The sequence below is a fragment of the Ambystoma mexicanum genome, chromosome 10 (assembly GCF_040938575.1).
Source record: "Ambystoma mexicanum isolate Mex_15411 chromosome 10, UKY_AmexF1_1, whole genome shotgun sequence".
NCBI classification, from domain to species: Eukaryota; Metazoa; Chordata; class Amphibia; order Caudata; family Ambystomatidae; genus Ambystoma; species Ambystoma mexicanum.
This window is the reverse complement of record NC_090932.1, coordinates 487,277,347-487,304,970: the sequence shown is the minus strand read 5'-3', so window position 1 is coordinate 487,304,970 and position 27,624 is coordinate 487,277,347.

Below are 27,624 nucleotides of genomic sequence, written 5' to 3'. Positions count from 1 at the left end.
ACAGGATCTTGAGAGCAGAGTTCTCCTGGTGTTTTTATATCTATGTTTGTTTTGTTTTTGTTTGCTATGCGTAGGAAATTGTGTAAATCTTCCCATGCATATCCTGCTTAACTTAATGTAACAAACCAACTGGGTGGGCCAAGGTTTCTTATCATACAGCGTACATCTTTGTGACGTCGGAACCAGTATTCTTTTGTACCACGCATGTTTGCTAAAAGATTTGTAATACTTGACTGTAAAACCTCATCTATTTCTTGCACTTTTTGTAATAATTGCGTAGCTGACATATTTTGAAAATGGGTACCTGATTTTAATGTGTGTGCAACTCCATAGCATAGAGTTGCTAGTTCACTTTCAAAGAGAAGGTGGAATACGTACTCCACGTTTTGTCTGAATCTGGGGTCATCAGAATATATTGTAAAGAGCGATATTCTGATGCTGTTATCTGTATGGGTCTATCATCGTACCTTCCTCCATTTCCTGTAGGAAAAAGAAGAGGAAAGGCCTGTGCTTCTATACTTTTTTCCCATTGATTGGAGATCCTTAGGCTTGTCACATTTGGCACGTTTCCAGTACATCATCTATAGTGTCTTTAGAGTGTAAAGGATGAATTGTATAATGGTCTAAAATATTGTATTCTGTAGCAGGATTTGGAAGTTGAAATTGACCAGTTTCAGGTGTCTCTTGACTTATTTCAATGGTTTCTCTCAGGTTTTCTTCAATATTAATTTCTTTGTATCATTCATTGTTGTTTTTTAGATATTGCAGGGCTTTTCTAAATTCATGTAAGCCCACGGGTTGTTGCCAATTTTTTTGTCTTTTATAGGTACGCCATTTACTAAGACAATTAAAGATTGATCTATTGTACATTGCACTCCTAGAGTGTGTACATTTTCTTTAAGATCTAATGGTAAATAAACTACTTTGCCATAAATGCCTTTCACTAATTCAGAGGGAGGTAATTTTGCTGTCTTTAGATGACAGCGTATTATTGCTTGAAGAGGGTGCACTATTTGAATGATGATGCTCTCATATAAATTGAGTTGTTGCAGGGGTTTTGGTAGTGGGAATAATTACAAGTTATTTGTGATAGCATGTGAAAGAGTTTGGTTGTTGCCACTTTTGCAGTGCAGTAACTGCAAAGTATTAAGGGAGGAGTCATTTCATATTAGTTTTCTGCTATAAGGTAGAGAGCTAATTGGAACCATTTGGAATCTTCATTGTCTTCTATTTTGTACGTTATGTCTACAATTGTTGTGCTACTTTTATAGAAAGTCCTGCAGCAACACACACACACATGGTTTGGTACTTCAGCGGATGTAGTTTTAAACTTAAGTATTACTTTTTTGTGTGTGTGTAAAATAGAAGGTTGCTATTTGTATAGTAGTTGCTAGTTTGTTTTAAAGACATTGCATTTTGTAAGTGGCTTTCTCTTCCAAAATATTGTCTCTGGATATGCTCTATTTCTTCGAGTAGTTGTTTGGCTGTACCATGTAGACGATTGTTATTTAAATTTGCTAGTGCTAAAGCAGGACTTTTAGCATAGTAGAGTTTATGGACCAGATTTCTTATAGTTGAATGAAATGTTGATATCATTTTGATATGATGAAAGGTGCTTTTTCAAATAGGTCCTAAAATGCAGGATAATGAATGTCCATGTAGTCCTGTGTATTTGCGCACTGGACAGGCATCCATATTTTGTAGTAGTTACATTTTGAATTTGTCTTTGCTTTTTACATACTGATTGAGGAACTGGAATAAACATTTGAAAGATTTTTTAGCAATGTTACACATTGTTCTGCACAGCCATTTGTAGACTGGACGTTTTGGTTCAGTGGAATGGAGAGGTGATACTGAGTTTTCTGGGGATATTTTTGTGAGTAGAGTTTCTTGTTCTATAATGGTGTTATTATGTTTTTCATACCCTCGTCCACTGCTCTGTATGGCATTTGGGTTTGTTTGCATTTGTTTATATGCTTCTTCATTAAAATATGGTTCTGTGCTTCTGGTATGACTCCATTCACCTCCACAGATGTTTAAGAAGATATTTTTGTTGATATTCGGTTTATTGAGAAGTGTTTTTTGTAGTTTAGTAGTTTGTTTTGTTAGTAGTTTCTCTCTGTTTAAAACTAAAATAAATACATTTTGAGAAGGATTGCACTGTCGATGAGGGTTTCTAGGATTCATTTTCTACGGTAGGTTTTAAGGGTTGTGCATGATTTCTCTCCTGTTTTTTTAAGGTTCTGAAAGACTCTGTGGTGGAAAGTTGTAAAATATTTTTTTTATATGGTTACTTGCGACTATATCAAGATTTATAGGTGCAGTGTTAGCAGTAGTGGTAGCTGAAGTCTTGTTAATCACTTTCTGTTTCATTTAACATTTTGATAGAGGAGCTAAAGTTTCTGTACTGGAAGCTTGTTTTGTTTTGCTTAATGACTTTAGTCGCTGTTTTGTTTGAACTTTTTGTACAAACTCTGCTAGAGATGGATGCTTATTTGGGACATTTTTATTTTTATTTGCTCTATTTCTGTGTTACTTTCTACAGAGTTGCTTTTTGGTAGGCATTCTTTGGGGTCTGTTGGAGAAAAAAAGAAAGTGTGGGTTGGGCTGTTGTGCAGTGTATGCGTGCTTTTTGTCTGAGTATGATGGTAAGGATGGTTGTGGAGGTGTGTGATTGTGCAATGGTTAGCTACATCAAGTTGGGAAGGCTATTCTTGTATTGTCGTGTTACTATACTGGGCTTTAGATGACAACATAAAGTATGCAGCTGGTGACGGGAAGCGCTAATACTAAATCTAATGGTAGAGGGTTAAAACACATGTTTGTTCTACAATACCAAAATGTTAGTGTGTTTGAGTAACAGTTAGAACATTATGTTAGTATTGTACTTACATTTTTGTATGGAAAGAGTAGGTTTCTTCTAAGTTCTTGTTCATACTTCAGACGCTGCTGCTTTTCAGGAGAGTGGTCTTCACTGCAATTGTAAAAGAAAGAAGTTAGTGAGTATGTGTGCTGATAACACTTTTGTTAATGTAGACATTGGTTTTTTTGTAGTAGTAGTGTTTTCTGATAACTGAGCATAGTATGCTCGTGCACTTTCCTTTGCCTATGTGCATCCTGTATATTGTACTTAGAATCTGTTAGTTGAACATGTTTTACAAAAGAGTATAACAGTAAATGTATAGAGCACACTTGGCTTTTTAAGGCTATGTTATTGGATGTTAGGAGATAGAAGAAATAATCATATGCATCTTTTGCTATTTTTACAGGGTAAATGGCAGAAATTGTACAGAAAAGCATGCAATGTATGCATTTGTGAAGGTGTGGGAAATGAAGCAGAAGGATTTGATGTAGAGGCAGTCGTGTTGTTTCAACTGGGAGCCTTCCTAATGATATTGTCTGTCTGAGTCCATGAATGAAGATGCATGTTCTCATCATGGCTGCGTGTAATTTTAAAACACACTAGAATGCCTTTTTCCATAACTATACTGTTATTTCTACCATCTTTTAATATGAAATGACACTTTTTTAGATAGCTGTGTGTGCAAACAAATATTTTGAGAGCAGACAGGTTTGCAAGTGACACTTGATCATAGCAGATGGGAGAAATGACAGTAAGTGCATTTTACAGTTTATACAGGGTAAATGGCAGTTACTCTGTTTATATGCATTCATAGAAGAGCTGTACATGTACATGTCCCAAGCACTGGGACATCCTAAAACTAGACAAAGACTTGACTCCTTTTCTTACTGATAAACCCAAGTTTACATTCACGCAAGCACCAACCATTAGAAAAAAACAATGTCCGTCCTTTTTAAATACTAAAACAGAAACGCAGACACAAAGCTGGTTAAAAAGCGAAGGTGGCTTTTACAAATGTGGGCATTGCAATCAATGCAAATATGCTTGGGACAAATGTAAAATCTTTAAAGATCAGCTCGGTAACGAAATCAATATCAGAGATCACATTAATTGCAAAACATACTATGTTGTTTATATAATTCAATGTGTTTGTGGCAAGAATTATGTTGGCAGTACTATCAGACAGTTGCGCATACGCATCAGGGAGCATTTGTTAAGTTTGAAGAACACAGATCCAAAGACACCACTGGCCATACATTGGCAAAGTCAACACCAGATGGATAATATGGAAGATTTAAGATTTTTGGGTCTCATGAAAGCAAAACAAGGAAAGAGAGGTGGCAATTTAGAGTTGTCACTACGGAAAATGGAAGCCAAACTAATTTGTCTCTTACAGTCTACAGAACATGGACTCAATTCAGACGATGTGATGTATGTATTTCTATGATTGTAATATACTGAATACATACTAAGGTGTTTTATGAAATCATTGGGGGCAACATGTCATTTACAACCTAACACCAACAGTGCGACCTAAGGGTCACACTTTCTTCAAAAGCTAAGTCTAATTTTTATCCACACGTGTAGATAGCCTTATTACATTATTAAACTAGGTACTAGTACCAGGGATTTAAGACTGCAGCTGTATGCACCAATAATTACTATGCAGACACGAGATTCGACTCAGTGAAGAGTCAGATTCTAAATGAACTAGAAGTGATGACGTTTATTGTTTACAGTATGACGTCACATGCTGTTTTGCGCGTGACGTCATCATGCAACGTGCAGCTACCGTTTTGTTTTGCCGCTTGTATCAAAACAGAGAAGAAATGGAGTGGACGCTTCACTCGATGCTGATGTGAGGCTACTCTAGGGATTGACCCTTACTTAATGGGTGAGTTGAATTAATCTCTATATTATACTTTTTGTAGCCGGTCAACAGACAATGGCAGTGAATATATATTTTCAATACGTTTAGGACACTGGGATTTAACCCTTAAAACACTCCTGACTGTAATAGAAGAGATGTCGTGCCATGACTGAAATAATGAGCAGAAGTTGAGGTGGGTGAAATTCACTACTATTAACACGATCTCATATACAGGAAAGCACACACTTAACACTATTATTATAATAATACATTCTTGAATACAGATATTGAAGATCAAGACATAGGATAAGGGTAAGAAAAACAACAATGTTGTGGCCAATATACAGGGGAGCACATTTTGGGTGCCTCGCGCAATTTGGATTCTAGCATGCCTTTTTCTTTACCAAACCAACACCCAAAGGTTATGGTGATTTAGGAATTAGAAACAACCACATATTGGTTTATGGAACACATTATTTAACAACTTATCACAATAACGTATAGAATAAGATAATGAGTTGCAAGAACTGTGTGAGAATATATGCCAATTCCATATGCATAGTTAATTGGAAATGCTTTTTCTCTTGCCCGGCGCCGTAATTGCCGTGGATGCTTACATTTCCCAACCTTCAACAACCTGTGTGGTAGGTTTTGAAAAATGTTGCTTTCTCTCTATTTGATGCTAATTATGATTTGTTTTGATTGTAACTTCCATGTTGATATTGTTTGCAATGATAATGATCATCAATGTGCTTATGGTTTAATATGGTTTTTATGGATACAAAAAGCCTTGAGAACGACCGCAGAGGTCGAAACATGTGTCGGCTATACCATTGTTTTTCTACACGACAAGAATATAAAGAAAACAACATTTTGATTCCAATGTGTGGGCTTTAATTGTTACTAAACAGAATACTATGGATGTGGACTATTAGTTCCAAGCACGGTGATAGCTTTGCAACATACAAAAAAACATAGAAAATATTCATACCTGTAGTCTGTGTTCATGCATGTGGATGTGCATGAATCTGCAAGTCGAAATCTTGGGGAGTTTATAGTAGTTGTTGCTGTAGGTCCTTTGCAGTCACTGCCCAATTGTACTGAGAGTGATCTATAGTACATCTAAAGTGCTGATCTGTCATGATGGACTTAGATGTAGAGTTCTTGGATGTGATTGATGGATGGTCTTGTGACTGCTTAACAGTAGCGGATGAGGGAATGTTGCAGAGAGTGAAGTGGAAAGGGTAGAAGGGCTGCCCCTATGTTACGTGCTCAACGGACATTGCGGCTGTCCGCGGCCAGGGCGTGCCACATACTGGACTTCTCAACATATCTGGAATGGATATTGGATTGTAGGGATCAGCCAATCAGGTGTTGAGGTTGTGGTTTGTGTTGAAAGAGGCTGTGTGTAGTGAAGATGGCAGAGGTGGAGAAAGTCAGGGTGTTGGTGGTTGGAGATATGTTTGCGCATGGTTTGCAGCAGTATGCTAAATGTTGATGTTAAAGGAGTGGAGGTGGTGTGAAGCACTGTGCCTGGTTTCAATGTGCAGGTAATTGTACAAGTTGGTGGAGATATGGGCAGGGTGAACAGTCCACATGTGGTTGTTTTGCACTGTGGTGCTTTGCATTTGGGCTATGTCAGTGCCCCTACTTTTTTGGAAGATCTGGAACACATGGTTCAGGCAGTAATGAAAGTACTTCCAATGCCAATGTTATTTATTTCTGGTTTAGTACCTAGTATAATATGGGACACTAATTCAGTTTTTTGTCCTCAGCAAAATATTGCTAGGTGTGTAATCAACCAAGGCATGTTTGCTTTCATGCTTAGAGCTGGTATGTTCTTTTGTAATAATGAGAAAATGTATTCTGGTAATGTTGTTTATTTTAAAGGAGATGTCATGTCTTTGTCTTTTATGGGAAATGCCATGCTGTTTTGGAACATAAGGATTGCTCTGGAAAAGCTAATGTGAAGATTTTTGGAGGAAAATAAGAGAAAAAAAAGTACAAAATGAAAAGTGTTTCTGAAGCATCTTCAAAAAAGGCTCTTTTCAGAGCCAACCTCAAAGGAAAAATGGGGCACACTATTTAAATTTTCATTCCCCACTCTCAAATGTTTTGATTTGTCTGCGAACACTGCGCTTGTCTGCGAACATCACATATTACACACAGGGATTTTTGGGTTGAGAGGCATGCAAATGAGACTGAGCAGAGCAAGGGATTGGTCAATACGGTTTACTGGGTGAGTTGTGTAAGGAGAGAGTTTGTCAGAAAGTCTTTTTCCTGAGAGGAGAGCAGATAGCTATAGCTGTGTGATTCAGAAAGCCGATTGTTTGGATTTTGGGAGATTTGTGGATAAATTGGTTGGAGGTGCATGCAGATCACTGTGGATTGGCTGCACATCTTGGATTCCCTCATGTGGAAGTGCACTGGCATGGAGTGCATGAAATGAAGTGGCTGGATTTGGTACCTCTCTGTGCTACTTTGGTGACACAGCATCATCCAGATATTTTTATTCTTATCATTAGTGGAGGGAACGGTTTAGGACATGTGTCTGGAATCTCTTTGGAATTTGCAATGAAAGAAGGACTTGGGAAAGTCATGGACATGTATCCAAACACCAGAGTAAATGTTTTCTCGTATTGCGCAGAGGCAAATGTTGCTGCATTCTTTTTCATTTGGTCCACAAATCGAGAAATCAAGGCGCAATATTAACAAGGATGTCTGTGTCTTTTTGAGAGATGTTGGTATGTCCTATTTTCAGAATGAAAACATTATGTTTTGTAGTACACACATTTTTCCCAGAGTTGGAGTACATCTTACTTATGCTGGCAATCAGATTTTCCTGCAAAATATACACAATGCATTGCAACCTTTTTTGGAATTACAGCAATCCATTTTGCAGTAGGTGCTCACCATTTGAAGTTTTTAAAACACCAAAAACACCACAAAAATGCTCTTTTCAGAGTCACCACTTCCTCCCAGAGAAAAGGGTAATGGTTCTGATAGGGCAGTACCCCCCAAAAAATTAAATGTCCTCGGACTTCTAAAAATGCACAGGGCCCTGCACTATTTATTTGTCACTTCTATTTTTGAACTGTGAAAGGCGGCTCTGAAAAGACCCATTTTTTCATTTTTTTATATTTTTTGTTTTATTTTAAACATGACACACAAGGAAAAGAGGAGAAAGGAGCTTAAGGAAGGGACACCAACCACAGGGATAAGAAAGTGCAGGTGGAGAGAGAAAGATGTAGGGTGGGCCTTATTCAGGTAGGTAGCAGTCTTTCTCATGCTCCTTGTCACAGTCTTGAAAGCACTCCGAAGGTTCTCCCCTTGCAGAGTACTGCGTCACAGTACATGCACAATATTGTGACCCTTGAAAGGCAAGGGTCAACAGCATCATGAATGGCCTGCAAGGCCCCTGGAGGGTTGCACTGTCCCACAGGAGTGTCTCTTGTGGTTGCAGGAGCAGAAACGGAGAATACTGCAGGGGAACTCAATCTATTATGTTTATCGCAAGGTGCAACCTTACAAATAGCCCCACCGTGGAACGACTTTAGGTGTCGCTTCTTTGATATCGTACCATAGCTGTACGAACCAGGCTTGCCACGACTCAGCACCATGCGGCACTGAGTGCAGATACCTTGTTCGCACAAGCTTTTGGCAGTCCATCAACAGTGGTAAATAACCACTACACCCAAGACTCACGATGAGTGCTAGCAGTAGGGACTTCCAATACCTCATCTTCTTCATCCTCTTCATCTGTCTCCTCTGCATCCTCATGCCTGTTCCCACCTGGGCTCAAGCTCTTGGGGAGATGTGGTGGTGGAGTGGTTGGGGGTGGTGGTGAGACAGCAGTAGCACCAGATGCAGCCATGGATGCCATCAGGTTAGCTGAAGGAAAAGCAGCAAGAGCAGCAAAGGCAGCAAAAGCAGCAAAAGCAGGTGAATCTGCAGTAGAAGAAAGACAGAATTAGGATGAACTCTGGGGTGTGGCCTTTTTTAGGGGTGCAGGTGTGCGCTTCATGGACACCTGTGCTGTCCACGGACACGTCGAACACCAAGAAAGGGCTCAAAAAGTTCCAAAAAGTATGTAGATCGGCAAGGACATTCTCTGGCACATGTGCAATGGTGAAATTTTACAGTAAAATACCTTGGATTGCTCAAAAAGCACTTTTTAAATGTTCGGGTACCCAGACAGTGTCCGCAAGTAAGGACACACGCTCAATGTGGGTGTGGTCACATGATGACATTGCAGACAGGTTTGTGAATGGGGCGGCTGTCCGTAGGACACCAAATGCGTGAGGTCGGTAGTGCGCATGCGTGCAGGTGTTCTACAGACAGTGTTCGGGTTCCCAAACTAATTGAAAGTGTGGCACATGTGCGGCAGAAAGTTATAGACAGGCGCAATGTTCGTAGGACCCAAGGGTGTGGTGCGCTTGTGCATGGGTGTTCTATGAACAGTGTTGAAGTCCCCAAATAAAATTAATGTGCATCAAAACTTTGCGGACAGGTGTACGGGATATGTGTTCTACGGACATATTCATTCTGGTTGCGGACATTACGAACAGGGGGGGTTTTCTTAGGACACCTTAATTTGAATAGTTACGGACATGCTGACGGATTTAGTGTCCTGCGGACACCTTCATTTTAACTACAAACAGTGCGAACAGGTATAGTGTTCTTAGGACACCCCCATTTTGGATAATTGCGGACAGGTGGACATTTTATGTGTTCTAAGGACATCTCCATTTTGATTGTGGACAGTACGAACAGGTATAGTGTCCTTAGTACACCCCCATTTTGGTTAATTGTGGACAGGCGGACTCCTTGTGTGTTCTAAGGACAGCCCCATTTTAATTACGAACACTACGAACAGTTATAGTGTCCTTAGGACACCCCCATTTTGGTTAGTCTGCGGACACCCTAACTGTCTTTAAAAAAAAAATAAGACACAGGTATATACTAAGAACACCCTTAAAATTGTATTATTGTATAACAGTATAGAAATTATGAAAGAGAGGGGGAAGCAGAAACTGAAACAAATACAGTGGAATTAGGGGTTTAGACATGATGTATGGGAGAGGAGGAAGGGATGTAACTGAACGTTTTTCTTTCTGGGGAGGGTTTGGGGATAGATGGCCTGGACATGGAGAGGGGGAACAGGTACATGTGGGACAGTGACATTTAATGTTTTCTTTTATGTGGTCCTCCACAAAGTGTTTTATAAGAATTACATTTTTCATTAACATATCCACTTATAGTTCCATTCGCTGCATAGTATTTTCTAATGTCCCTCTTGGTATATTATTGTTAGTTTCTGTATGGTCTGTTAATAAAATGTGTTAAGTACACATAAAGTAATGATTATTAATTGGCTTATATGGAGAAATGTTGTGTCTACCATTAGTATCACTGTCTTCACTAATTTCATCTTGTGGGAAATGTCCCTTTAACAAAGCTTTTTTCACTGAATATATATATATATATATATATTTAGTGAAAAAACGTTGTTACAGGGACGTTATGGTTAAGTTGCACTACTAAAAACCTATGAAATTCAGTAAAAAAAAACTTTGTTAAAAGGATGTTATGGTCACAAGCAAAATCGAAAAATCCCTGAAATACGCCAGTTATAGTAGTTAAGTAACCATAACTCGTGCCACCACCATGGACTGCTAAGACTAACACCCAGGACATCAAAGATGACATCACAAATATCATTGATGACATCAATGATGACATCACAGGTTCATTTAGTTTTCATACAAGGGGTTGTGAATGTAATGTTGGCAAAAATGTATCAGGGATGATCGGGAGATGTGTAATGAACTATATACTTCATTACGAAATGTAGTGGTCTAATGAACACTCCATTGCAGTGTTCTTTCTAGTACAGGAACCTACTCGTACAGAAATATAGGTATAGGCTGCAGCATACACCATAGAGGTGCAATATTTGTAATTTTCCAAAGTTATATAGTAAAAGGGGGAATGCTTCTGTATCAGTCTTTTCCGGACTGTGAAACATGTACTAAGTAGCTAGTAATGCATCACTTACTACATATTTCTACTAATACACACACAACATAAATAGACTACAATGCATACAAATATGGGGCTTATATAGGAGCATAAAGTAAGCAAACAAGAGACAGTATCCCTAGCAACTGTGTATAACCTACATGATTGTTTCCACGCACAAAAATGATTGCTGTGTTTCAGGCTTGCTTTTCCCCCTATATATGTACATCATAAGATGTGATTAAATTCTAGGAAAAGAAGTATAAGAACATCTGAGAATAGCAAGATCTATAAATGTAATACCTTTTGAATTTTAAGTTCTTGATTGTCAGTAAATAAACACACCTGACCTAGATATGTCAGTGTACAAAAAAGAAGGGACTAGATATTTGATGTCATCAGTGATGTCATCAATGATATTTGTGATTTCATCTTTGATGTCCTGGGTGTTAGTCTTAGCAGTGCACAGTGGTGGCACGGGTTATGGTTGCTTAGCTTACCATAACTGGCGAATTTCAGGGGGTTTTTGATTTTAATTTTAACCATAACGTACTTTTAACAATGTTTTTTACTGAATTTCATAGGTTTTTATTAGCGCAACTTAACCATAACGTCCCTTTAACAAAGGTTTTTCACTGAATTTCATAGGTTTTTAGTAGTGCAACTTAACCATAAAATCCCTTTAACAAAGTTTTTTTTCACTGAATATAGATATAGATATCATGAATTTGATAGGTTTTACTAGGATTCCCTTAGAGTATATAGATATACCATACAACATACTGAACCCCCTGTCCAACGCTAGTGTTTGTGATGTCCACAGACTGTGTGTATGTCTGCGGACGGACTCGGTCAACATGAACACTGTCCAAAAACTCAGGGGGCATCTTACATTGTAATATCATGCAATAAACACACTGAACATGTTCAAAGAGCAGCATATAAATACATTACATTAAAAAATAAATAAGAAGTGCAAACTGTATATGTAAGACACCAACAGTCCAATTACTTAGTATATGAAACATAATGGAAGATACCAAAAAAAATACCATCTGCCTCCAACAAAATTACCTCACTGATGCTTTATACAGAAACTGCACAATGCATATCAACAGCACACCTACATAGCAGTAAAAGGAAAACCAAAAAAAACTGTTAAGTATAGTACATTAATTCATATATTTATAAACGTTCTGTAGCAGAATACACTAAAAAATATATATATATTTTTTTTTTACACAGAAATGTCTAGTACTTTGCAGTGGCTTGAAGAAAATGTTCCCCATGACAAAATGAGTGAAAACAGTGATACTAGTGGTAGACACTGCAGTTTTCAACGTAAGCCAATTAATACACATTATTTTATATGTACCTAGCACATTTTCTTTTTTTATCAGAACATACAGAAAATAAGAATAATACTGAAATAGATACTGTGGAAAATCATCCACAGCGTTTAGAACAAAAAAAAATGGATCAATTAATGATCAATTTTATTATTTTGAAGAACTTTGTAGAAAACCATATCATGGGCAAAATAAAAAAAATCACTGTCCCACATGCACCTGTACCCCTTCTCCATGACCCCGTCAACCATCCCCAAAACCTCCCCATCACCAAAAACGTTATGAAACTTCAATCCCTTCCTCCCCTACCATTCAACATGTAGAAAACCCTAATTCCCCTGTATGTGTCTCAATTTCTGCTTCCCCCTCTGTTTCATAATTTCTATATTTTTGTACAATAATAAATGTTATGTATACAGTTACTATATTTCTCTGTGTGTTTTTTTTTTTTAAATAGGCCGTTAGTGTGTCCGCGGATGGCATGGCTGTTTGGGATGTCCGCAATTTAACAATATGGTGGTGTCTGTAGTGAATGACCAAAGAAATATCGAGGCTGATTACCACAAATGAAATACACCAATAACGGGCTGAAAAGATACAGGTATATGTTATTACTGCACAGTTTACAAAGCAAAACAGATAGCTATCTGGCTCCCAACACCTCACAGTGTGTACCAACCGACACAGTGAGGAACGAGAGTGCTGGACATCTAAACATAGGCATATTTATATGATTTCTACAATATTGTCCAGCCTCTCTCCACGTTAATAATTTGTGGGCTAGAGTTTGTGGCTAGTTCACATGATAGATGTTACAATATTATACAAGGGATTAAAACAAGTGTACATGTCCATGAAAATACAATGACGCTGTAGGTTCTCGGATCCCCGGTAAGCCTTATTCCAAAATTCGCTAAAGTGCAGTTCAGTTAAAGCATACGATCGAAGTTTACTCTTCATTGTTTCGGTGTTTATACGAGGATGAGTCTTGTGAGCGGAGAAAACACTTGAATGGCGCAAGTTTTTTTGGCATAAGTGAAACAGTCGGCTCTCGGTCTACCTGAACATTAACGAAGCTCAAAGGTTGTTCGGCTCGCCTGCAAGTCAAAAAACACACTCCACCATTTTAGAACATGGAACATGAGTTGAAATCAAAATAGTGGATGAGTCTCAAAATGGCGGCCAAGTTAACCCAAAAATCAGAACTTTACAACATGGTTTTCTGTGTAACGCGAGTGGCCTATCATAGTAAGGGGGCACTATATGATTATGGTTTAACAAACCCTCCTTTTGGCCTAAGCCAAGAGTTTTACTCAACCATTCGCTTTACTCAAAACCCATGTCTCAATGCCCGTACATCCTGAATCACATTCTTCAGATATATCAATTGCCATTAGATCCTTGACAGTGATGTCCTTCATTACAAAAACATTAGTAATTTTCTCAGGTGCATGCATTTTTGGTCCCAATGTACCTACGGTTTGCGCACAATTTCCCCCTAACATCGAACATATGGCAGAAAGACTTTGTATGCAACAACAACAGAACAATAGAATATCAAGGATTACCACTAAGACTGAAAAAAGTCTCCATCCCTAAGACCGTAAAAAGTCCCAGAACCAAGCACTAAGATCCCAATTTCCCTCAGGAACATGTGCTTCTGCACTTAGGACGTACAGATTTTGTATTGAATTGAATATGGTAGGGGAGGGGTCAGGCACAAAAACACAACAAGCAGATCCCACCAATTTACATACTCTACCACGCTCAGCTACGATGACGTTTAACACCATCCTGTTCTGTAGAGCCACTAATATAATTGTTTTCTGTTCCAACGTCATGTTGTATAGTATATCGGTGGTTCTGTTGACGGTTCTATCCAATACTCTTGCCAGTCTCCTAATTTCCTCGGAGTTCATGATCTGTCCCCAAAATGGCACAAAGGATTTTGCTACATTACCCATGGCCTGTGAAGGAGTATCACTGTTCTCGTCCTGCCTTGGACGAGGAGCTCTAGAGACCTCAGAGGTGCTGGCTACAAATACCCCTGGTAGCAAGATACCCAAATAACAAGTACCCTGCCAATTTCTAGGTAGCCAAGGATAAGCTTCATTGCCACAGACAAAATAAACGGGTTCACCTACATACAAAGGTCTGTCCTCACTAGTTAGATTTGCAATATTGGTACAACCCTCAAAAGTGCCCATTGACTGAGAACCATCCCTTGGTATGCAGAAGGAAACAGAGTTGGGGCTATGATTGATAGTGCCTACGGGAGCCATCTTAAACGAAATCAACAATTGAAAAGGTCTAGAAAGTATATCGGAAGGCCTAATAGAAGCAACATTGAGTTTGCTCCTATTTGCAAAAAGGGAACATCACAGAGGCGTCAGGACTCGTCTTTCAAATTCATTCAAATTAGTCCCATTGAAGTTTCCAGAGATGCTCTCATTCCAACAACCAAAGAATAGTGCGTAGCATGCAGTAGTCAAAAGAAGATGATGAATATGCCAGCCCAACCCATTTTCCCTGTGCTGTGGCAAATGCAAACATATCCAGCAATTTGTTCTATACAGAATCGCATTGGGTCACATTCATGATTAATAAAAGTGTATTATAGTGGTAACTCTGTCTGTGTTGGGAATCCCTAGAAGGTAGAGTGTGCAGATGCACGAAAGGAGAAGACATAGTAGGAATACTCTGGGTAGGTAGTAAAGTCTCAAGTGGACTCACCCCCTCAATATACCAAAACCCAAATGCAAAAACAATTGTTAGACTAGTTAACATTATTACAAGAAAACAGTAAGTCCTCAAGGACCATGATTTTTGATACTCAATGTCTTTGTTAGCCACAAGACCAATCGGTTGCTTCATACAAGTAGAGTTAGTGACGGGCATTGTTCCTCAAAGTTCGTTTAGAAGAAGTTTCTGCAACAGACTCTTTCAGTTTGTTCGTTGGTGATCTCCTGACCATGTGATTTATCTTGCTCAAAGGTAACTTTGCTGGTCCCAGCCACTTACTTATGTTTCAGTGAGAGAGTGGCAAGGGACTAGCTTAACAGTAGTTCCTCATGGGCACAGCCGTGCTGTAAGTTTAGTGCTGTGGACGCAGATCATACCTCAAGACTCCAGGTACGGTATGATCTGCGAACAACGTGGCATTGCTTCCTGATGGAAGTGGTGAAACAGAAGCAAGATTGTTCAAGGGTGCAGAAGAATCCGAAGAAGAATTCAAAGACAAAGCAGCAGTCTACCCAGGCCCCACGGGCTCAGGAAGAATCTCTGAGACACCCTTGGTGTTGTTCAAGACAGGCTTATTGCGCAGTACAAGCAGTTTCCTTCTCTTCTTCTTCGTCGAGTGGCAAAGGAAAAGGCATCTTCTTGACGTGCGTCACGTGTATCCAGTGTTGTTTTCCTTCTACTCGTACAGTGGTCTGTGTGGCCAACAGGACCTGGAAAGGTCCTCTCCAACGTGGTGCGAGGCTGGATGCTCTCTCAAAATTTTTGGTAAGCATCCAGTCCCCAGGTCGAAGTCGATGACCTGGTCCCTCGTATTTAACTGGGAGGGCTTCTCGCACCTGTTGATAAATCAAATACAGGTTTTGGGTTAAATGCTCCACGTCTTCCAGTATTTTGGGTCTAGGAAGGTTCCAAATATTAGCTGGGCTCCGCATCACAATCTCATATGGGGAGAGTCCAGTTCTAGTCTATGGGGTCATCCACATGGACAGTAAAAGTACTGGCAAGGCATCTGGCCATTTCAGGTTACTGCTAGCACAGACTTTTGCTAGCTTGTTCTTCAGGATACCATTATGGCGTTCTACAAGTCCGGCACTCTGAGCGTGTCTAGCCGAATGGAACTGTTTATTGATCTGTAATCCCGCGCATACTTGCAGGATAACAGCAGCGATAAAATATGGACCATTGTCCAACCAGATGACTCTCGGTAAACCAAACCTAGGAAAATATTCCTTAAGCATGGTTTTCACCATTGTCATTGCTCTGGCATCTCTCACATGGAAGGCTTCAACCCACTTGCTGAAGACACAAATGACTACCAGAACGTACTTGTAGTTGTAGCAGCATTCCATTTCGATGAACTCAAAATGTATTACCTCAAAGGGCACAGAGGGGGACCAAAACTACGCCTCGGTGTCGCTGTACCCTTCTCCACATTATGATGTAAGCATACATACAGTTTTGGACCAAACGCTCAGCAGTTTTTGAATATTTACCTTTACCCAAACAGGTTCTAGCAATTTAGACATTTTTCTAGCACATATATGAGTAGGACCATGAGCCATTGTGACCATGGCGGTGACATAAGAATCAGGTAGCATCCATATTTTTCTTTTGTTATCCACCCAACAACCTTCCTCATCCAGACTTGCTAAACCCTCAACCCAGTATTTGAGTTCTTTTGGAGTGGCATCAGCTGGAATATTTTTTATCAAATCGATTCCTTCATCTATTGTACAGGTATTTGTAGCTTCTTTTGTTATATACATTTCTGAACACAAATCAGTAGCAGTCTGTTTCGCTATCCTGTCAGCAAAAGTGTTTCCTCTCCCTACAGGCGCACTTCATGATTGCTAGTTGAGTAGGGAGTGCAAGTGCTGAGAGTAGCTGTACTATCAAAGTACCATGTTGGATTTTTACCATGTTCTGTGTGAAGTCAAGATACCTTGCTCTGCTGACAGTCTGCTGAAGTTGTGAACCACCCCAAAGGCATACTGGCTATCTGTAAATATATTTACTCTAAGCCTTTTGGAAAGTTCACAAGCTCAAGTCAATGTGATAATCTCTGCGGCCTGCGTGGAATTATGCAAGATTATCTTGGTTTCCACAATCATGCTTAATGTAGTGATGGCATAAGCAGCAGTGGATGTACCATCCGGAAGTAGGAAGCAGGAGCCATCGCAAAACAGCTCCCCTTGTGGATCTTTCAATGGTGTATCATTTAAGTCAATTCTGCCTTTGGTTTCTTGTTCTGTAGTATAGAGGCAGTCATGTGACATTTTGTCACTGCAAACAATGTCTTGCGGAAGAGGCAATAATTCAGCGGGATTCAATGTGCAACACCTCTTAATTTGAATATGCAGTGCAAATAGGATCAGTTTGTATCTTGTTAATCGTGCTGAAGTAAGGTGTTGTGTATGCGTTCTGTTTAATAGAACGTCTGCAGAGTGGGGTACCATCACGGTTAAAGAGTGACCTAAAACCATACCCTCACATTGATTTACGGATGCAGCAGCAGCAGCGACAGCTCTCAAACATCTCAGCAAATCACATGCAACAGGATCAAGTGTGGAGGAAAAATACCTGCACAGTCTATTCTTCCCCCATGTTCCTGCGTTAACACAGCCAAAGCACATCCATCACATTCATGCACATATAACACGAAAGCCTTATCATAATTTGGTGTGCCCAAAATTGGCGCTGAACACAGTGAAGCCTTGAGAAGATCAAAAGCTTTCTGGTGTTCCAAGTTCCACAGCAATGGCAAAGAAATGCCCTTATTTGTCAATGCCAACTTCAAGTGATCAACACCTACTGGAAAAAGGATTGCTATAATTTCTAAAAAGGTTGCAATGCATTTTGTATATTTTGCAGAAAAATCTGATTCCCAGCATAAGTAAGATGTACTCCATCTCTACGAAATATGTGTGTAGTATGACACATAATATTTTCAATGTGAAAAGAGGACATACCAACATCTCTAAAACAGGTGCAAACAGCCTTGTTGACATTGCGCCTCGCTTTCTCCATTTGTGGACCAAATGAAGAAGAACGCAGCCACATTTGTCTCTGTGCAATACAAGAAAAAATTATTCTGGAGTTTGGAAACATGTCCATGACTTTCCCAAGTCTTTCTTTCATTGCAAATTGCACGGAGATTCCAGAGACATGTCCTAAACTGTTCCCTCCACAATGAATAATAATAATGTCTGGATGATGCTGTGTCACCAAAGTAGCACAAAGAAGAACCAAATCTAGCCACTACATTCCACACACTCCATGCCAGTGCACATCCACATGTGGGAATCCAGGATGTGCAGCCACTCCACAGCGATCTGCATGCATCTCCAACCAATGTATCCATGAGTCACCCAAAATCCAGACAATCCTGCCTTCTGAAAGACACAGCCATAGCTATCTGCTCTCCTCTCAAAAACAGACTTTCTGCCAAAGTCTCTCCTTACACATCACACCTAGAAAATGTTATTGACCAATCCCTTACTTTGCACAATCTCATTTGCATGCCTCTCAGGCTCAAATTCCCTATATGTAATACGCGCTGTCCACAAACAACCGCAGTGTCTGCGGACAAATCATACAATCTGATAGTGGGTAATGAAAATTTAAATAATGTACCCCACTTCCCCTTTGAGTTTGGCTCTGAAAAGAGCCTTTTTTTGTTTTTTTGGAAAGTGGTGCTTATAAAAAAAAACACCTTTCATTTTGTTATTTTTTTCCACTTATTTTCTTCCTGATATATTCACATTATCTTCTGTAAAGCCCTCCTTATATTTTGAAATAACATACCATTTCCCAATATGGATAGAGAAATGCCATCTGCTTCAAAAAAGAGTTACCATTAACAAAATCAAGATTGTCATTGTTACAAGACAACATTCCACTTCTACACAAGAAAGCAGACATCCCTCTGTTCACCAAACACCTTACACCATTTTGCTGAGGACAAAAAACATTAGAATTGTCCCATAGTATCCTAGGCAATATTTCAGAAAAAATCACCTTGCCATTTGGAACAACCTCCATCACTGCCTCAACCAAGTTTTCAAGAGTACTCAACAAACTAGGAGCATTGATGTATCCCAAATTGACACCACCCCAGTGCAGCACCATTACATCTGGACTCTTCCACATGCAGAAAGTCTTACAAGCTCCAAACACTGCCTGCATATTGGAACCAGGCCTAGTTGACCTGAAAACCTCCACTCCTTCAAAACCAAAACTGGCAGCCTTATGTTGAAACCTAGCATACCTCTCCAAACCATTTACAAATAAATCTCCAACAACCAACACCCTCACTTTCATCACCTCTGCCATCTTCACTACACAAACACCCTCTCTTCCTGCAAATAACAACTTCAACACCTGATTGGCTAATCCCTTCAGTCCCCTTTCCATTATGGATTTGCTGAGAAACCCCGGATGTGGCAAACCCTGTCCGTGAACAGCCACGGTGTCTGCACGGCGCGTAACTCTAGGGCAGCCCTTCTACCCTTTCCACATCACTCTGTGCACCATTCCCTGATTAGCTACTGTTAAGCAGTCACATGGCCATCCACCAATCACATCCAATAACTCTACATCTAACTCTATCATCATAGTTGAGAACTTTAGATGTACTGTTGATCACTCTGAGTACAATTCTACTGTGATTGCAAAGCACAACAGCAATAACTACAGGAAAGCTCTCCAACACTTCTGCTTGCAGATTCATGCACATCCACATGCATGAACTCAAACTACAGGTATGAATATTTTGTGCACAGTACATGTACAGCTCTTGTATAAATGCATCTGAACAGGGTAACTGCCATTTACCCTGTATAACCTACAAAAAAAGCTTACTGCCCTTTCTCCCATCTACTATGATCAATTGTCACTTGCAAAGTTGTGTGCTTTCCAAACTTTCATTTACCCATATTACTAATTGTAATGTGCAATTGGTTATTCTCTTAATGTATTCTGTCATTTTTGTAACCACTACTACCTATCTATCCACATTTCAATCATATTAGCATTTCATGCATTATAGTGCATAGGATGTACATACAATGTCCTTTGTGTACATTCTGGGCATTTTACATAGAATCTTTCATTTGAAGTTCCTTTAGAAATGATTACAATAGTAATCAGACACAACACACACAGTGTTCCAACAAACAGGCCGATTCATGGAATAATTAGCGCGGCGCAAGTGGGCAAAAACGTGCGAATCGCAGTGGAATAGCGAAAATCGCAGTGCAAGTGCGAAAATCGCACGAAAAGCAGCGCACATCGATTCATGGAAGTCCGTGCGCGAGAAAACCAGCGGATGTGCGATAAAAAAGTGCGCGGCGCACGTTGGCGCACAGGCCATCTAACAGCGTGCGCCAGGTCACAGCGAAAATCGCACAGGCCACAGCGAAATTCGCACATAGCGCGGCGCACGCAACAAAAGTAGGTGGAACACGGGCGTAACACTCGGAATGGGGAACAACTTGCCAAAACGTGGGCGTCACGGGGGAAGTACAGGGCACAAGTGCGCGTAACGCCCACACGCTCGCCTACAACACGTATTCATGGAATAGAATAGGGCAAAAAAGCGCACGCTCAAACCAGCGCACAGGCACAAACACGACCGCCACAAGAAAGCAGGCGGTAGCGTCTCTGCGGCTGTAAGAAATGTGCGCCAAAAGGTGCGCCAACAAATAGCACCTATATACTGCCATGATGAATGTCCTATACTGTGGCCTTCCAGGACAAATGACGTGCAAAGGGGTACCCACAAACACGGACACCCGCTGACCAAAAATACGTGTTTGTGTATACCGGGGTGCGCGGGAAGTCTCACACGCGATTGGCCCAGTGCGAGCAGGGTACGTTTATTTCAGGGGTGCGCGGGAAGTTCCACACGCGATTTCAGCAGGGTACGTCTATTTCAGGGGTGCGCGGGAAGTTCCACACGCGATTTCATTAGGGTACATGTATTTCAGGGGTGCACGGGAAGTTCCACACGCGATTTCAGTATTACAGGGGTTCGCGTGAAGTTTTTCACGCGATCGGGCCTGGGGGAGCGGGCTACGTGTATTACAGGGATTCGCGTGAAGTTTTTCACGCGATCGGGCCTGGGGGAGCGGGCTACGTGTATTACAGGGGTTCGCCTGAAGTTTTTCACGCGATCGGGCCTGGGGGAGCGGGCTACGTGTATTACAGGGGTTCGCGTGAAGTTTTTCACGCGATCTGGCCTGGGGAGCGGGCTACGTGTATTTCAGGGGTTCGCGTGAAGTACCTCACGCGATCGGGCCTGGGGGAGCGGGGTACCAATCACCGTCTGCCTTGTGTGTAGAAGAACGCGTAGCCAACACACGCAGGGAAGTAATAGCGTGTGAACCCCAACGGATGGAAAACACACGCACAGCACGAAAAGCACGTACAGAACATAAAGGCACGCGGGATCACCAAGCCCTGCCAGGGCAACGCCCGTGCACAAAACGTCACAGATGCGCTTACGCTGTAAGGGCCTTTGGTCCAAAGAAATCGCGTACGCGTGCTGACGCGCTTACGCACTAAGGGCCTTTCCTCGATTTTCACGCTGACGTGCAGGATTTTCACGTGCCAAATCACTCCGTATCAAGCTGGCCACGCGAAAACACACGGAAGACCACGCTCCTGCCCAGAAGGCTGAATTACTGCCCCCCAGTGCCCCGAGCAGCCTCTCACGTGCCATCTGCTGCTGCCTGCCTGCTGCCACCGTGCCCTGCCATTTGGTGCCTGCACATCAGCCATCTGCAGGGGTCCAGTTGCTGTGTCCACCCCTGCTGGTACAGAAGACTCCCGACTCGAATAACATCGCTCCACAGCCCAGCCCCAGGACCCAGTTGCCCATCCACTCCTGCCCATGGGGTTGCCATGTCGGGCACATCCACATCTGACCCCAGTGGCAACCCCCGGCCAGAGGGGCAGAGGGGCACCAGCTTCACTGCCACCGAAGTTGGTGTCCTGGTGGAGCAAGTCCTGGGGCAGTATGATGCCCTCTTCGGATCGTCCCGCGCCAACAGGGAAGGACGGGAGAGGATCTGGGCCGACTGTGTGGTTGCCATCAACGCGGAGGGGGTGGCAACCCGCACCATCCAGAAGGTCAAGAAGCGCTGGGAGGACTTGAGGTCCAGGACCATCATGAAGGCCCGGCGCCTCGTGGAGGGGGGCCGGGGCCGCATGAGTTCCATCCAGTTGAGGGTCCTGGAACGCGCACACCCAGCGCTCCACGCCCAGGTCCTTGAGAGGGAGACCCGTCTGGAGTTGAGCGGTAAGTGGCCAAGCATTGCTGTGTGAGACAGGGCATGTTGCAGTGTGCTGGTTGTCTGATACTTGCCTGCATGTGTGACATAGGCCATGTACGCATGTATGTGTGCAGGGACATCAGGGGAATGCATGTGCGACCTGTAATGTGTGAACCGCACGGTTGTTGCATGTGTTTGAATGCGACATGGGGAGCCCTGTGCAGATTGCACACATGAGAGCATGGCAGTCTCTGTTCCTGGACATGGGTGGGGGCGAGGGATGGGTGCTGATGCCAGATACATATGTGGTATCCATGTCTGTGTGCCTGACCTGCGTGTCTGTGACTTGTGAGTGCCATGGATGCATGACACATGTCTGTGACAATGTACAGATTCACTGATGCAGCCTAGTCATCCTTGTATGCACTGTGATTGGGGTGTACGGGGCCAGATGGATGTGACTGAGGTGAAGTGTGTGCATGTGATAGGCATGACCCATGATGCATGTGAGTCCCATTACATTGTATGATTCGAGAGTCCATTGGACATGCATTGAAATGTCCATGGCACGCACCATGACTGTCACTGTGTGTGTTTTGCCTGGACTGACACATGTGTTGTGGTGTAACATGATGGAAGTGTACTTTGACAGTGGCACTCATCTGCTATTGCTTCCTGTCTCGGGGACCATTGTACAGTACCCTGATGCTTCTGTTCTATGTCTCCCTCTACGCAGCGGCTAGTGAAGGAGAGGGCGGAGACGGCGCTGTGGAGCAAGGCGGCGGGGATGCCCACACGGCTGCAGCGGAAGGGGTGGGTGAGCCCCCACAGGGGCCTGCTACGGCAGTAGACGGCGAGGAGCCATCCAAGTTGGTGGTTTCCACAGAGGAGGAGGAGGCCGCCACTGAGGCGCACATGGGGCCTGGTGGGGGCATCCCTGCTGGTGCAAGTGGTGCAGTCCAGGGGCAGGGGCAGGAGGCAGCACAGGTCACTGTGGAGGGGCCTGTGCATGTCGCTGTCCCTGAACCTGTGGGTGCTCCACCTTGCACCAGCAGGGATGCCCCGTCCCAGGCCCGTCCGCAGGTAGAGGGGATGTCCATGTCATCTGACTCCCCTCCAATTGTGGACGAGGGGACCCCTGGCCGTGTGGAGAAGGTCCTGATTGGGGTTGCGATGCGCACGGCTGTGATTCGTGATGCCGTGCGTACTTCCCAGGAGGAGCACGCACATCATCACGAAGAGCACCGTGCCGACGTGGCCCAATTGGGATCGGCCATGTTCAGGGGTTTCCTGCATGTGTCGGCCAATCTGGCGGCCCTCTCCTCCTCTGTGGAGACTATACGCCAGTCGTTCTCCTTGCCGTCTTCCGGCCCAGATGCCACCAGGGCCCCCTGTGGACCTGCCCTGACCAATGCAGCCAGCTCGGTGGGGATCCCATCCCTGCCACAGTCGGGAGTCAGAGGTCCAGCAGCGGTGGACAACACAGCAACTGGACCCCAGCAGATGGAGGATGTGACGGCATCATCGGGCAGGGCACGTGCACGACGGCGTCGGTGGTTTCCATCATCCTGGATGCCGTCGTGCTGGCAGAGGCAGTGGCGTTGGAGGCAGCAGCAGGCTCGACGTGGGAGGCATCATGGCTCGGGGCCATCAAGATCAGAGGGGCAGGCATCGGCCGGAGGGCAGGAGAACCCTGGGATGGTAGTGTCTTCCGTGTGGGAGCAGTTGGTCCAGCGGATAGGTGCGGAGCGGCAGCGGGCGGAAGAGGAGCGGCTCACCATGGTCAGGGCGGAGTTCTCCATGCGTCGGGCGTTGAGGCGGGCTGAGTGCCTCGAGGAAGCTTGCAGGGAGTTTGAGGTGAACATGGGGTTATCCCTGCGAGACCTCGGGGCCAGGACAGAGTCCCGCCTCCAGGACATCGACATGGAGTTCGATGATGCCCTGGCCGGCAACATCACAGAGTGAGCCGCAGGACTTGCCCGCTGCCATTGTATATAGTTCTTTAGTTAGTTAGTGTTAGGTTTCCTTTATTTTTTGAGATTTTTTTGGACCGCTCGGACAATGGCCACTTTTCTGTATATAGTTTTTTTATTAGGTACTAGTAGGTTTCATTTATAGTGTTGGGCTCATGGACCCTGGAATATTCTTGTGTATAGTTGGATTTTTTAAAATACATTTTTTTGATTTATATTTGTGTTCACCATGAGGCAATGGTTTTTCCTTATTTTTTTTCACCATGATTTTGCTTTGGACAACATTAGTTTTTGGATTCCTTTGTTTTTTGGATTTTTACATTACTTATCGGACATGGACAATTTATTTTGTTATCCCCATTGTTGTATGTTTGATTAGTTTACTTCATTTTCTTCGAGAATACATGTTTTAATAACTTTCTTTTGTGGTATTTTCTCATTGGTTTCATGCATGTCATGATATGGGTTTTGACATTCACTTGCACCCATTGTGTATGTGTGTGTGACGGACATGTGTTCATTTACATACTTGCCATTGGGGTTGTATCATGTAATTGCATTTGCTATGTGGGTGGATGCAATCCTTGGCTGGGTGTTTGTGCTGGGTATGCTGCCCATTACTGCCATGATTGTGTATCGTCAGAACCTGGGGGCAGGGGGACATGGTTGGGGGCCTGCTGGCAGTTGCCCCACAGTGCTGGGGGGTGGGGGTGGTGGGAGACATGGCTGGGGGCCTGGTGGAGGCTGCCCCTGGTGACTGGGGGGGTGGGGGTGCTGGGAGACATGGGTGGGGGCCTGGTGGAGGCTGCCCCTGGTGACTGGGGGGGTGGGGGTGCTGGGAGACATGGGTGGGGGCCTGGTGGAGGCTGCCCCTGGTGACTGGGGGGGTGGGGGTGGTGGGAGACATGGGTGGGGGCCTGGTGGAGGCTGGCCCTGCACTGCTGGGGGGGTGGGGGTGGTGGGAGACATGGGTGGGGGCCTGGTGGAGGCTGCCCCTGGTGACTGGGGGGGTGGGGGTGCTGGGAGACATGGGTGGGGGCCTGGTGGAGGCTGCCCCTGGTGACTGGGGGGGTGGGGGTGCTGGGAGACATGGGTGGGGGCCTGGTGGAGGCTGCCCCTGGTGTCTGGGGGGGTGGGGGTGCTGGGAGACATGGGTGGGGGCCTGGTGGAGGCTGCCCCTGGTGACTGGGGGGGTGGGGGTGGTGGGAGACATGGGTGGGGGCCTGGTGGAGGCTGCCCCTGCACTGCTGGGGGGTGGGGGTGGTGGGAGACATGGGTGGGGGCCTGGTGGAGGCTGCCCCTGGTGACTGGGGGGGTGGGGGTGCTGGGAGACATGGGTGGGGGCCTGGTGGAGGCTGCCCCTGGTGACTGGGGGGGTGGGGGTGCTGGGAGACATGGGTGGGGGCCTGGTGGAGGCTGCCCCTGCACTGCTGGGGGGTGGGGGTGGTGGGAGACATGGGTGGGGGCCTGGTGGAGGCTGCCCCTGGTGACTGGGGGGTGGGGGTGCTGGGAGACATGGGTGGGGGCCTGGTGGAGGCTGCCCCTGGTGACTGGGGGGTGGGGGTGGTGGGAGACATGGGTGGGGGCCTGGTGGAGGCTGCCCCTGCACTGCTGGGGGGTGGGGGTGGTGGGAGACATGGGTGGGGGCCTGGTGGAGGCTGTCCCTGGTGACTGGGGGGGTGGGGGTGCTGGGAGACATGGGTGGGGGCCTGGTGGAGGCTGCCCCTGGTGACTGGGGGGGTGCTGGGAGACATGGGTGGGGGCCTGGTGGAGGCTGCCCCTGGTGACTGGGGGGGTGGGGGTGGTGGGAGACATGGGTGGGGTCCTGGTGGAGGCTTCCCGTGCACTGCTGGGGGGTGGGGGTGGTGGGAGACATGGGTGGGGGCCTGGTGGAGGCTGCCCCTGGTGACTGGGGGGGTGGGGGTGCTGAGAGACATGGGTGGGGGCCTGGTGGAGGCTGCCCCTGGTGACTGGAGGGGGTGGGGGTGCTGGGAGACATGGGTGGGGGCCTGGTGGAGGCTGCCCCTGGTGACTGGGGGGGTGGGGGTGGTGGGAGACATGGGTGGGGGCCTGGTGGAGGCTGGCCCTGCACTGCTGGGGGGGTGGGGGTGGTGGGAGACATGGGTGGGGGCCTGGTGGAGGCTTCCCCTGGTGACTGGGGGGGTGGGGGTGCTGGGAGACATGGGTGGGGGCCTGGTGGAGGCTGCCCCTGGTGTCTGGGGGGGTGGGGGTGCTGGGAGACATGGGTGGGGGCCTGGTGGAGGCTGCCCCTGGTGACTGGGGGGTGGGGGTGGTGGGAGACATGGGTGGGGGCCTGGTGGAGGCTGCCCCTGCACTGCTGGGGGGTGAGGGCGGTGGGAGACATGGGTGGGGGCCTGGTGGAGGCTGCCCCTGGTGACTGGGGGGGTGGGGGTGCTGGGAGACATGGGTGGGGGCCTGGTGGAGGCTGCCCCTGGTGACTGGGGGGGTGGGGGTGCTGGGAGACATGGGTGGGGGCCTGGTGGAGGCTGCCCCTGCACTGCTGGGGGGTGGGGGTGGTGGGAGACATGGGTGGGGACCTGGTGGAGGCTGCCCCTGGTGACTGGGGGGTGGGGGTGCTGGGAGACATGGGTGGGGGCCTGGTGGAGGCTGCCCCTGGTGACTGGGGGGGTGGGGGTGGTGGGAGACATGGGTGGGGGCCTGGTGGAGGCTGCCCCTGCACTGCTGGGGGGTGGGGGTGGTGGGAGACATGGGTGGGGGCCTGGTGGAGGCTGTCCCTGGTGACTGGGGGGGTGGGGGTGCTGGGAGACATGGGTGGGGGCCTGGTGGAGGCTGCCCCTGGTGACTGGGGGGGTGCTGGGAGACATGGGTGGGGGCCTGGTGGAGGCTGCCCCTGGTGACTGGGGGGGTGGGGGTGGTGGGAGACATGGGTGGGGTCCTGGTGGAGGCTTCCCGTGCACTGCTGGGGGGTGGGGGTGGTGGGAGACATGGGTGGGGGCCTGGTGGAGGCTGCCCCTGGTGACTGGGGGGGGTGGGGGTGCTGAGAGACATGGGTGGGGGCCTGGTGGAGGCTGCCCCTGGTGACTGGAGGGGGTGGGGGTGCTGGGAGACATGGGTGGGGGCCTGGTGGAGGCTGCCCCTGGTGACTGGGGGGGTGGGGGTGCTGGGAGACATGGGTGGGGCCCTGGTGGAGGCTGCCCCTGGTGACTGGGGGGGTGCTGGGAGACATGGGTGGGGGCCTGGTGGAGGCTGCCCCTGGTGACTGGGGGGGTGGGGGTGGTGGGAGACATGGGTGGGGTCCTGGTGGAGGCTTCCCGTGCACTGCTGGGGGGTGGGGGTGGTGGGAGACATGGGTGGGGGCCTGGTGGAGGCTGCCCCTGGTGACTGGGGGGGTGGGGGTGCTGAGAGACATGGGTGGGGGCCTGGTGGAGGCTGCCCCTGGTGACTGGAGGGGGTGGGGGTGCTGGGAGACATGGGTGGGGGCCTGGTGGAGGCTGCCCCTGGTGACTGGGGGGTGGGGGTGGTGGGAGACATGGGCGGGGGCCTGGTGGAG